Below are 13,153 nucleotides of genomic sequence, written 5' to 3'. Positions count from 1 at the left end.
ACCAAACTTTGTATGTCATTGTCACCTCACACTGACCATGCCACATCAATTTGGTAACAGCGCCACCTATTGGTCAAGAGAGTAAACGAAACCATTCATTAACTATTAATAATCACTTTTATAAAAATGCATTGTATTTTATTGCATTAGCCTATTGCAATGAAACTGGTCTCAAAATATTCCTTGGATTATGCCGACAACATAGATACCAAATATGCCAGAGTAAGCTGAACTTTCTTTCCGCCATTTTTGATTTGTTGAAAAAACCTACTTTTTCGAACTCCTCATCACACGGTTGGTTCGATTTTTCCACCAAAATCGAGCCAGATGATCTTCAGACTGCGCTGACAAAAAAGTTATGGATTTTGTGTCAATGGACCAAAACCGTTTTCGCATAACCACAGCAATGAATTTTGAGGCATGATGCCAAAATGACAACTTGTAGCTGTTACCTCTGCAGTGCTTTGGCATATTGACACTAAACTTTGTGTGTGTCATTGTCAACTCACACAGAACACACCACATCGATTTGATAACAGTGCCACCTATTGGTCACTTGATAAGCCAATAAATCGCACTACTAGAGGTTGTATTTATGATTTTTTTTCCGCCATTACAATCATCCTAAAATTGATTTTATTGCTCATTATTGCATTTGGTCTGATGCTCCATGCCATGCTTAGCTCCTCAACTTGCGCTGGAGTGCTTGGCCCCGTAACTGCTGCTTGCAGCTCTATTTATTATTATTATTATTATTATTATTATTAGGGCTCCCGAGCATGATTTTTCCGATGAACGGCTCCGCCATTACAATTACAATCATACTAAAATTGATTTTTATTGCTGATTATTGCATTTGGTCTGATGCTCCATGCCATGCTTAGCTCCTCAACTTGCCACTGGAGTGCTTGGCCCCGTAATTGCTGCTTGCAGCTATATTTATTATCATTATTAATTATTATTATTAGGGCCCGAGCACCAGTGGTGCGAGGACCCTCTTGGAATTGCTCCTTTTATTATTAGGGCCCGAGCACCGATGGTGTGAGGACCCTCTTGTATCTGCTTCGTTTATTCTTCTCCAAAATGAATTACATTTTGAGGGCCTAAACATGCTCGAAGTCATGAAACTTTGCACATGCGTCAGACCTGGTGAAAATTTACGTCTGATATAGGTTTCAGAAGAGGGTGTGGCAAAATGGCTCAACAGCGCCACCTATTCTAAAAAAAATCAGCAGCCCTCGAGCTGTGTTTCACGTACATGCACGAAAATTGGCACACATATGTAAAGGCATGACACAAACTTCACATGTTTGATAAGACTCCTGACCTGGAACAGATTGATATGCCTATATTCAGTTATAGGTCATAGCCCCACCTACTGGCAACAGGAAGTGACATATTATACGCTATAACAAACTTCTCCGAGAAATTTTATGACATCAATTTTTTTTTCAGTCACTCTATTCTAAAGGCCTGTGTGACGTTAAATTTCGAAGATCTTGAGTTTTCGTTAAAGGGCGTGTCCATGGCGGCGTCACAAAGTTCAATGTCTCGCCATGGGAATAGAAGTTGTTGTAACTCGGACATAAAATGTCCGATCTTCCCCAAACTTCACATGTTTGAAAAAAGTCTTGGCCAGAACACATCTGAAGGTCAATATTCCACTATAATCATAGCGCCACCTGCTGGCAACCGGAAATGGCTTGTTTCACACTAACTTAAACATGCAATGTCCAATCTGCACCAAAACTTCAAATATTGGAAAGAGTCATGGCCTGAAGACATCTAAAGGCCAGTATTCAGTTATAATCATTGTGCCACCTGTTGGCAATAGGACACCTAATGCTTTATACTAACTCCAAAAATTCCATGTTCAATCTGCAACTAATTTCATATGCATGATAAAAATGCTGGAATGAAGAATTTTACATGCCAAAATCCAGTTATAGTCATAGCACCACCAGCTGCCAGCAGGAAGATTGGCACATGTAAATGACTTTGACATATTCGTCTTATATTTACCAAATTAACCCTCTGGAGTCGATAAACGCGTATACCCGTTTTGAGGCATTTTCTCCTGATAACCCCGAAAAGAACTTAAATTACACTTTCAGTTTTGATCGTACAGATAAGAGCAATACATCAATTGAATCTGTAAAGGGTCTACTTTTATTGTATACACACATAATAAACAACAAAACTTTGTGCATTTATAAAACAAAGAAAACAAACAAAGTGCGCTGTCTGCAACCTTTGGTCTGCGGTGATCTTCATTCGGAAACGCGTCATTAAAATGAACTGTAAACTCAGTGAATACTCAACACAGAGACATGAGATATATCTATAGAAAGCTTGACATGTCTACTTTTAAACTGCAATCAAAAAACAAATATTCTGTGATAAAGTAATCCATATGAAAACAACGCGATGTCCCGTCTTTTACGTCTCCCTTCATTATATCTAATGCGACCAAGCCCACGCGCCGAGTGCGCTATTTGTTATTATAATCTTGAAGCTCGCGCAGGTAAATGCATTCATCAGAGCAAACCAAAGCAGCGAGACTGTACTTCACGTTTTAAATGTTACTGTTCGCTTCACGCCTGAGAGGAATAAGATTTGATTACCTCAGAAAGAAGAACGAAGCGGCTGGACCCAGCAGAGATAAACATGAGTAAGTCTTTTTTATTATTAATCTACTTGTATTAGTTTTTCATATAACTTGTACACATTTAACTAGTTAGACTTTTTCCAGACTATAACTCCTGACTAAAATGTATAATCAGGTGAAACATTATGAAGTTTCATTTACATCATCTCAATGTTTCACGATGCCAGGATTTTTTTTTTTTTTTTTTTTTATGTTCTATAACATGGACAGCAATTCGATATAAAAGTAATGAGTTATAATGTTGTTAGCTTAATGTCCGTAAGAATGATTAGACAAAACTTTACTGAGATAGGCTATTCTGTTCATATATATGAATATAGCCATATATGTTTATAAACTATATAGGCCTTCACTCAAAGCATGCTTGTGTTTTCAAGAATGTAACTAAGCTTCTGTTCATCAATATCTGCTCTGGTGTAAATAATAATAATAATAATAATAATAATAATAATAATAATAAAAAGTCTATCAAGTAAGCTGTAAATAACACTGACAATAAATGTTCTATGTGGTAATTGTTCTTTTTTTTTTTCTGTAAATTATTAATAGTATCAGTGACCATCACAATAATGTTAATAATGCAGTTTATTTGCGTAAACAGCATGCTTGCTTTTTTTATTTCAGATAAATAATAACCTGTTGCAAAGCGAGCAATGCAAATAAGCAGCCCACTCAGGAATCTGGAACAACAGCTAAGACCAAGCGAGGCACACACTCCCATTTCTTCAAAGTCTCTTCAAAAAAGTATGTCCTTCAGAGCACATAAACAATATACATTTTGGAAATGCCAGGTATGTGACATTCATTTATACATCAATACAGAAAGTTGCATTTGCTAAAGCAAGTAATATTGTGAAATATTGTAAAGTTTAATATATTCCTGTGATCAAAGCTAATTTTCAGCATCATTACTGCAGTCTTACTCCAAGTGTAACAATATACACTATACCATTTAAAAGCTGGGAGTCGGTATGTATATGTGTGATTTATTTATATATATATATATATTATCTCTCTCTCTCTCTCTCTCTATATATATATATATATATATATATATATATATATCTTATTTAGCACACAAGTGATGATAAATACAATAATTATGTTAGAAACGATGCTGTTCTTTCAATTAATAAAAAAACCCATCTCTTTTCAAAATTTATAATAATAATAAATGTTTTTTTTTGAGTAACAAATCAGAATATTAGAATGATTTCTGAAAGATTGTGTGACTGAAGTAATGATGCTAAAAATTTAGCTTTGAAAGTCAGCTTTGATTGTTCCTAATAAACTGTTTAACTGCACTCGCAAGTTAAAAAAACTCTAAGCTACAAGCTCCAGGTTTGACAGTCTTGTGAAACAAATGTTCTGTATGTGTTTTATGACCTTATTTCAGTGACTTCAAAATTGTAGTATTTTTACTAACCACGCATAAATGTTGTTTTTCTTAAAAACACGATCATGTACATGCATGCTATTTACATATTATTGTAGCCCAGTTTGTACAGTGTTATTAGACTTTAGCCATGTATCTAGTTTTAAGCAACTGAAAAAAGTACAAAAGTCAGGGGATGTCAATTTCTCCAGGCCCCCAAAACCCCCTAGACCTCAGAGGGTTAAAAAGCATATATCTCGCCGTTCGCTGTTTTACTAAAGCCACCCACTGGCGGTGAGCCCGGGTGCGAGGACCCGTTCATCGCTGCTTGCAGCTTTAATTCTTCTCCTTCTACTTCTCCTTCGAAATGAATCACATTTTTGAGGGCCTAAACATGCTCTAAAACTCACGAAACTTTGCACACGCATCAGAACTGGCGAAAATTTACATCTGATATAGGTTTCAGAAGTGGGTGTGGCAAAATGGCTCGATAGCGCCACCTGTTAAATTTCAATGGAGTGCGCCTCAAACTACGTTTCACGTACATGCATGAAAATCGGTACATACGTGTAACACACCATTACCTACAAAAAAGTCTCTTGGGACAAAATCCAAAACCCAACAGGAAGTTATTTTGAATTTCCTCTATGATTTTTGTGCAGTTTTTGCCATTTCCATTTTTTCGTACTTTGACAAACTCCTCCTACAGTTTTAATCGGATTATCTTCAAATTTGGTTAACGTCATCATAAGACCTTTGTGATGTTAAATTGCGAAGATTGAGTTTTCGTCAAGGGGTGTGTCCCTGGCGGCCTGACAAAGTTTGATGTTTCGCCGTGAAACAGGAAGTCGCTGTAACTCAGGCAAGCAAATGTCCGATCTTCCCCAAACTTCACACGTGTGACAGGTGTTCTGTCCTGAACAAAACACCCATGACCAAATTCATTTATAGTTATAGCACCACCTGCTGCCAACAGGAAGAGTCATGTGTAACATTGTTATGGACTGCTTGCAAAATAATAAAAAGCATCAACAAGTGTTAAATAGGCTGGCAAAATTCTAGAAGCATGCTAAAACATGGTAGCAACACTTAGCTCAGTGTTAAAAGCATGCTATTAATGCAGTGTTGCAGAACATTACTGTAATTTCGTGCATACAATGTCCAATCTTCCTCAAACTTCACAAGTTTGATTAGAGCCCTGGCCTGAAGATATCTACATGCTCATTTGGTTATAGTTATAGCACCACCTACTGGCAACAGGAAGTGACATGTTTTACACTTATGCACTATTAGCAACACAGTAAAATATGCCATTGTGTGCTAATCATGCTAGAAATACTCAAACATGCTAATGACACTTACTATGTGCTAAAGCATGCTATTAATACTATCAAACAGGAAGTTGTTGTAACTCAGGCAAGCAATGTCCGATCTGCCCCAAACTTCACATGTTTTATGAGTCCTGGCCTGAACACATCTCAAGGCCAATATTCAATTATTATTATAGCGCCACCTGCTGGCAACAGGAAATTACTTATTTTAAACTAACTTAAACATGAAATGTCTGATCTGCCCTAAACTTCACGTGTTTTATGAGTCCTGGTCTCAACAGATCTTAAGGCCAATATTTCAGTTATCATACCGCCACCTGCTGGCGAGAGGAAATTACTTGTTTTAAACTAAAACTTAGACAAGCAATATCCGGTCTGCCCAAAGTTCATGTTTGATATGGGTCCCTGGCCTTAACTCATCTTTAGGCCAATATTTATTTAAAGTCTTAGCGCCACCTGCTGGCAACAGGAAATTACTTATTTTACGCTAACTTAAACATGCAATGTCTGATCTGCCCGGAACTTTGCATGTTAAATAAGATGTGCTGTTCAGATCTAGAAACACTATTCATTAACTGCAAGCCGTTCTATTCGCCGCGGGAGTTTCACTCGTTCATTCTGGTGAGCGTGTACATTCCTCCGCAAGTGCACGTGAGCCTGGCTTTACAGAAACTTGCTGATCAGATCACAGAGACAGAACAACAACACCCGGACTCCATTTTAATCATTCTCGGGGACTTTAATAAAGCCAGTCTCTCCCGTGAACTGCCAAAATACAGACAGCATGTTACATGTCCCACAAGAGACAGTAATATATTGAATCACTGTTACTGTAACACTCTGTTCCACGAGCAACTTTGGGATGTTCTGATCACTGTCTCATTCTTCTTATACCGACTTACAGGCAGAAACTAAAATCAGCTAAACCTGTATTAAAGGACTGTAAGGAGATGGACTAATGAAGCAGAGCAGGATTTACAATCTTTTTTTGACCTCACTGTTTGAAGTGTTTTTGAATCTGCTGCCACCGATCTGGACGAACTCAAAGGGACTGTAACATCTCATATCAGTTTCTGTGAGGATTTGTGTATTCCTACCAGGACTCAACGAATTTACAACGACAAACCGTGGTTCACTGCAAAACTCAGACAGCTCCGTCAGGCCAAAGAAGATGCTTACAGGAAGGGGGACAATGTCTTGTATAAACAGGCTAAATGCACACTGGAAAAGGAGATCAAAGTGGCAAAGAGGAATTATTCTGAAAAAATAAGGACTCAGTTCACTTCCAACGACTCGGCATCAGTGTGGAAAATCTGAAACAGATCACCAATTACAAGACGCCACCCCCCAGCACTGTGGAGAATCAATGACTGGCAGACGATCTGAACGAGTTTTACTGCAGGTTTGAAAGAACACCCATCACCTGCCCTGAACGTTTCTCCACACAACCGTTCACACCATTCACAACTCCTGCAACCCACCCTGAATGCCTCTCCAAACAACCGTTCACATCATTCACAACTCTTGCAACCCGTCCTGTACACCTCTCCAAACAACCGCCCTCACCATTCACACCTCCTGCATCCCCCCTCTCCCCCACACCTGCAATACAGATAAGCGAGGATGCAGTGCGCCAGGAAGCAGAAAAGGAAAAAAGCAGCAGGCCCAGACTGTTACACCAGCTTGTCTGAAATCCTGTGCTGACCAGCTGGCCCCCATCTTCACACAGATCTTCAACAGATCACTGGAGCTGTGTGAAGTCCAATCATGCTTCAAATGCTCCACCATCATCCCCATCCCAAAGAAATCCAAAATTACAGGACTAAATGACTATAGGCCTGTGGCTTTAACGTCTGTGGTCATGAAGTCATTTGAAAAACTGGTGCTGGCCCACCCTGAAGGACATCACTGGACCCTTGCTGGATCCTCTTCAATTTGCCTACAGAGCAAACAGGTACATGTAAATGCCAGTAAACATTGGACTGCATTATGTTCTGCAACACCTAGACAGACTGGGGACTTATGTGAGGATCCTGTTTGTGGACTTCAGCTCTGCCTTTAACAGGATCATCCCAAACCTTCTCCTGCCCAAACTAACTCAGCTCTCCGTGCCCACCTCCGTATGTCAGTGGATCAACAGCTTCCTGACAGACAGGCAGCAGCTAGTGAGGCTGGGAAGATACACATCCAGCACCCCGTACAATCAGCACTGGAGCACCCCCCAGGGCTGCATTCTCTCCCCAATGCTCTTCTCCCTGTACACTAACGATTGCACATCTAAGGACCCCTCTGTCAAGCTCCTGAAGTTTGCAGATGACCCCACACTCATCATCCTAATCCAGGACGGGTGACGAGTCTGCTTACAGACAGGAGGTTAAAGAGCTGGCTGTCTGGTGGTGTACTCTCAACAACCTGGAGCTTAACACGCTCAAAACAGTGGAGATGATCGTGGACTTCAGGAGAAACCCCCCTGCTCTCCCCCCACTAACCATCATGAACAGCACTGTGACTGCAGTGGAGTCATTCAGGTTCCTGGACACCACTATCTCTCAGGACCTGAAGTGGGACATTCACATTGACTCCATTGTGAAAAAGGCCCAGCAGAGGTTGTACTTCCTTCGCCAGTTGAGGAAATTTGACCTGCCACAGGAGCTGCTGAAACAGTTCTACTCCACCATCTTTGAATCCGTCCTCTGCACTTCAGTAACTGTCTGGTTCAGCTCTTCTTCTAAATCTGACCTCAGAAGATTACAGAGGGTAGTCCGGACTGCTGAGAGAAATCATTGGTACAAAAAACCCTCCCTTTCTATTCAAGAACTGTACTCATCCAGAGTGAGCAAAAGGGCTGGCAAAATCACTCTGGACCCCTCACATCCAGCACACTCCCTCTTTGAACTGTTGCCATCTGGTCGACGCTACAGAGCTCTGAGCACCAGAACGACCAGACACAGGAACAGTTTCTTCCCCCAGGCAATCCATCTAATGAACACTTGATGATAACTGTGGAACACACTACACTATTTATATTTACAGACACATACACTTATTTATCTAACACACATACTTCGTGTACACTTAAATTTTTTTGCACATACCTGTTCATACATAACTGCTCATTGTAATATCTGCCATACATTACATTTACATTTAGTCATTTAGCAGACGCTTTTATCCAAAGCGACTTACAAATGAGGACAATGGAAGCAATCAAAAACAACAAAAGAGCAATGATATATAAGTGCTATAACAAGTCTCAGTTAGTCTAAACACAGTATACGTAGCAAGGGCTTTTAAATAATATAATAAATAAAAAGAAAAACAGATAGAATAGAAAAAGAATGGAGCAAGCTAGTGTTAGAGGTCTTTTTTTTTATAATTGTATAATAAATGAAAAGAAAATAGACAGAATACAAATAATTAAAAAGGTAGTTAGTTTTTTTTTTTTTTTTTTTTTTTTTTATAGAATTAGATTTATAACTTTTATAACACTAATAAGCCAACAGCTCCCTTTGTTTGTGTTTTTAAGCAGATTCTTAAAGATGGCTAAGGACTCAGCTGCTCGGATTGAGTTGGGCAGGTCATTCCACCAGGAGGGAACATTTAATTTAAAAGTCCGTAAAAGTGACTTTGTGCTTCTTTGGGATGGCACAATTAAGCAACGTTCACTTGCAGAACGCAAGCTTCTAGAGGGCACATAAATCTGAAGTAATGAATTTAGGTAAAGGGGTGCAGAGCCAGTGGTGGTTTTATATGCAAACATCAATGCCTTGAATTTTATGCGAGCAGCTATTGGTAGCCAGTGCAAATTGATAAACAGAGGTGTGACGTGTATTCTTTTCGGCTCATTAAAAATTAAGCTTGCTGCCGCGTTCTGGATTAATTGTAAAGGCTTGATAGAACTGGCTGGAAGACCTGCCAAGAGAGCGTTGCAATAGTCCAGCCTGGACAGAACAAGAGCTTGAACAAGGAGTTGTGCAGCATGTTCAGAAAGAAAGGGCCTGATCTTCTTAATGTTGAATAAAGCAAATCTGCAGGAACGGACAGTTTTAGCAATGTGGTCTGAGAAAGTTAGCTGATCATCAATCATAACTCCAAGGTTTCTGGCTATTTTGAAGGAGTTATGGTTGATGTGCCTAACTTGATGGTGAAATTGTGATGAAACGATGGGTTTGCTGACCCACAAGCAGTTCTGTCTTGGCCAGGTTGAGTTGAAGATGATGGTCCTTCATCCAGCAAGAAATGTCTGTTAGACAAGCTGAGATGCGAGCAGCTACCGATAGATCATCAGGATGGAATGAGAGGTAGAGTTGAGTGTCATCAGCATAGCAATTGTATGAAAAGCCATGTTTCTGAATGACAGAACCTAATGATGCTGTGTAGACAGAAGAGAAGTGGTCCAAGAACAGAGCCCTGAGGCACCCCAGTAGTTAGATGTTGCGACTTGGACACCTCACCTCTCCAAGATACTTTGAAGGACCTATCTGATAGGTAAGACTCAAACCACTGGAGTGAGGTTCCTGAGATGCCCTTTGTCAGTAGGGTTGACAGGAGGATCTGGTGATTAACCATGTCAAAATCAGCAGATAGATCAAGCAAGATAAGTATTGAAGATTTGGATTCCGCTCTTGCCAGTCTTAGGGCTTCAACAACTGAGAGCAAGGCAGTCTCAGTTGAATGTCCACTTCTGAAGCCAGATTGGTTGCTGTCAAGGAGGTTGTTCTGTGTGAGAAAGGTAGAGACTTGGTTGAATACAGCTCGTTCAAGTGTTTTTTGCAATGAAAGGACGAAGGGAAAAACTGGTCTATACTTCTCTAAAAGAGATGGGTTGAGGGTGGGTTTTTTAAGGAGTGGAGTTATACGAGCCTGTCTAAATGATGAAGGGAAAACACCTGTATGAAGGGATGTGTTAATGATGTGAGTGAGTGCGTGCAGGTACAACTGCAGGAGAAATGGCTTGAAGGAGATGAGATGGAATAGGATCAAGTGGACAAGTAGTAGGATGATTAGAAAGGATGAGTTTGGAGACTTCTGCCTCAGAGAGTGAAGAGAAGGATGTGAATGAGTGTATGTTTGTTTGTGAGATGTGCTTGATGGATTGTGGTGTGGAAATTGTGCACTGATGTTTTTAATTTTATTAATGAAAAACGTTGCAAAGTCGTCAGCTATTAGAGATGAAAGCAGGAGGGGGAGGAGGAGGACAAAGGAGTGAGGAAAATGTTTTAAAAAAGCATGCGAGAGTTAGACGAATTGTTAATTTTATGGTAGTATGTCTTTTTAGCAGTGGAGACATTAGCAGAAAAGGAAGAGAGGAGTGACTGATACACATTAAGGTCAGTAGTATTTTTTTGGATTTGCGCCACAACCTTTCAGCAGCTCTAAGCTTAGAACGGTGTTCGCGTAGAACATCAGATAACCAAGGGGCTGAGAGGGGTGGTACGAGCTGGCCTGGAAGACAAGGGGCAAACAGTGTCTAAACAAGATGTAAGAGTGGAGCAGAAAGTATCAGTAGCACTGTTGGCATCAAAAGATGCTAACAGTTTAGGGGAAGGAAGCGAAGATGAAACCATTGCAGATAGCCGGGAGGGTGAGAGTGAGCGTAGGTTTACGTCGAAAGATGACATGTGGAGGGGTAAATGATGTGTCAGGAACCATGTTGAGGTTAAGAGTGAGGAGGAAGTGATCTGAGGTGTGCAGTGGAGTAACCAGTACATGATCAGTGGAGCAGTGTCGTGTGTAAATAAGGTCCAGTTGGTTGCCTGATTTGTGAGTAGCAGTAGTTGACACTCGGTTGAGATCAAAAGAGGCATGCAGAGTGTGGAAGTCAGCAGATAGAGGTTTTATCTAGGTGGATGTTGAAATCTCCAAGCATAACTAGGGGAGTACCATCCTCAGGAAAGTTTGAGAGCAGCACATCTAATTCATCCAAAAAAGTTACCTAGTGGTCCTGGGGGTCGATAGACAACTACAAAATGTATTTTAAGAGGGTAGGTAACAGTAACGGAATGAGATTCAAAGGAACTGTTGATACCCAAAGATGGTAAAGGATTAAATTTCCAATCATTAGAGATACAATTGTCAATTTGTGTATTGTCATTCCTTACCTACTTATTTGTATTTTTTTTTTTTGTTTTTTTTTTTATTCTTTTATTGTGTGTTTTTTTGTTCTGTTGCTGCCATTCTGTTGCACTGTGGAGCTTCTGTCACAAAAACAAATTCCTCAATGTGTAAACATACCTGGCAATAAAGCTCATTCTGATTCTGGTAAAAGTCCTGGCCTGAAGACATTTTACATGCCGATATTCAGATATAATCATAGCGTCACCTGTCAGCAGCAGGAAATGTGGCACAAATATTTACCATTTTAAAAGCATATGGTAAAACGTTCACTGATCTCCTATGGCCACAAGGTGGTGGTGAGCCCGGGTGCAAGGGCACTTTCATCACTGCTTGCAGCTTTAATTCCAAAATTGGTTTGTGTTCACCGATTTCTCAATTATTGTGAGTTGTTTTTGGGTGTATTGTGCTTTTTTGGTTCTGAGTTTTTTTTGTGTGTTTCACAGTAAAGACGGATCTATGCATTGACACCTTCATTAGTGTGAGCATAGGTGTTATTTAGAGTTATCTATCAGCGCTTGTATTTTTTGGCTGCTAAGTGCTTTCTGGTATTCTTCAGTGCTGTTTTCATCCAATCTGTATGGTTTTCTGATGTTGTACAGTTTACTGGGCTTTGTGTTAGTTATTTTCAGTCTTTTTGAGATGCACAGGGATTTGACTGTGATCAGACAGAGGGGATAGTTCTCTAACAGTAAATGATCTGAGAGATGAAGGATCTGTCTGTTATCATATAATCAACTGTGCTATTCCCCAGAAATGAGCAAAATGTGAATCTCCCTCAAGTGTCTCCTCGTAACAAACCGTTGATGATATACAGACCCAGGCTTCGACAGAGCTGCAGTAGGTCTTTACCATTCTTATTTACTATATGATCATGGTTATTTCTGTGGATATGGGAGAATGTGTGTATTAACAGTCAGTTTGTTGTTGATGTATTTGCTCCCTTGTGTGTTGGTGAAGTCCGGCTGTAGTCCTGTTCTTGCGTTCAGGTCTCCACAGATGAGCATGTTTCCCTGGGCCCTGGAAGTGGCTTTTCTCTTCCTCTGTGGAGAACGTGTCTTCACTGTAGTAGGGGGACTCTGATGGCGGGATGTATATGGCACACAGGAATGTATCTTTTCTGGATGGGAGAAGTTCCTTGTGGATTTTAAGCCAGGTGTAGTATTTGCATTGCTTTACTGTGTTGATGTGGTTGTGGAATTTTGATTTGTACCAGATTATTTGTCCTCCTGAGTCTCTTCCCTGTCGGACTGTTGAGTTTGTGATGGTAGGATGATTTCTCTGTAGTTGGGTGGGCAGTGTGTGATGGTGTCTGCCCTGCTCCATGTCTCCTGTAGAATTATAATATCCATCTCCTTGATGCTCTTCTGGAATTCTGTGTTTTGAGCTCTTTAGCCCAAAGGCTGCTGAATTCAATCCTTGAATATTCCACATTGATATTGACAGTCATTTTTAAGAGGTCACAGAGGTCTTGTTTTCAAAAAATAGAGGTAATCCTTTTCTAATTTAATAATGTTTTGAAAAAGTAAAGTGTTTTTATTTGTCATTGTTAGTCAGGTGTTTGCATGCTGTGTGGACTCTAATGCTGTCAGCTGGGCACTGATGTAGTTCAGCAGCTGTCTGATCTCACTCATCTCCAGTGTATTTGCTTGTCCTTTCAGGGCT

This window comes from Cyprinus carpio, unplaced genomic scaffold, assembly GCF_018340385.1.
Source record: "Cyprinus carpio isolate SPL01 unplaced genomic scaffold, ASM1834038v1 S000006497, whole genome shotgun sequence".
Lineage (NCBI taxonomy): Eukaryota > Metazoa > Chordata > Actinopteri > Cypriniformes > Cyprinidae > Cyprinus > Cyprinus carpio.
Note: the sequence above shows the minus strand (reverse complement) of the source record.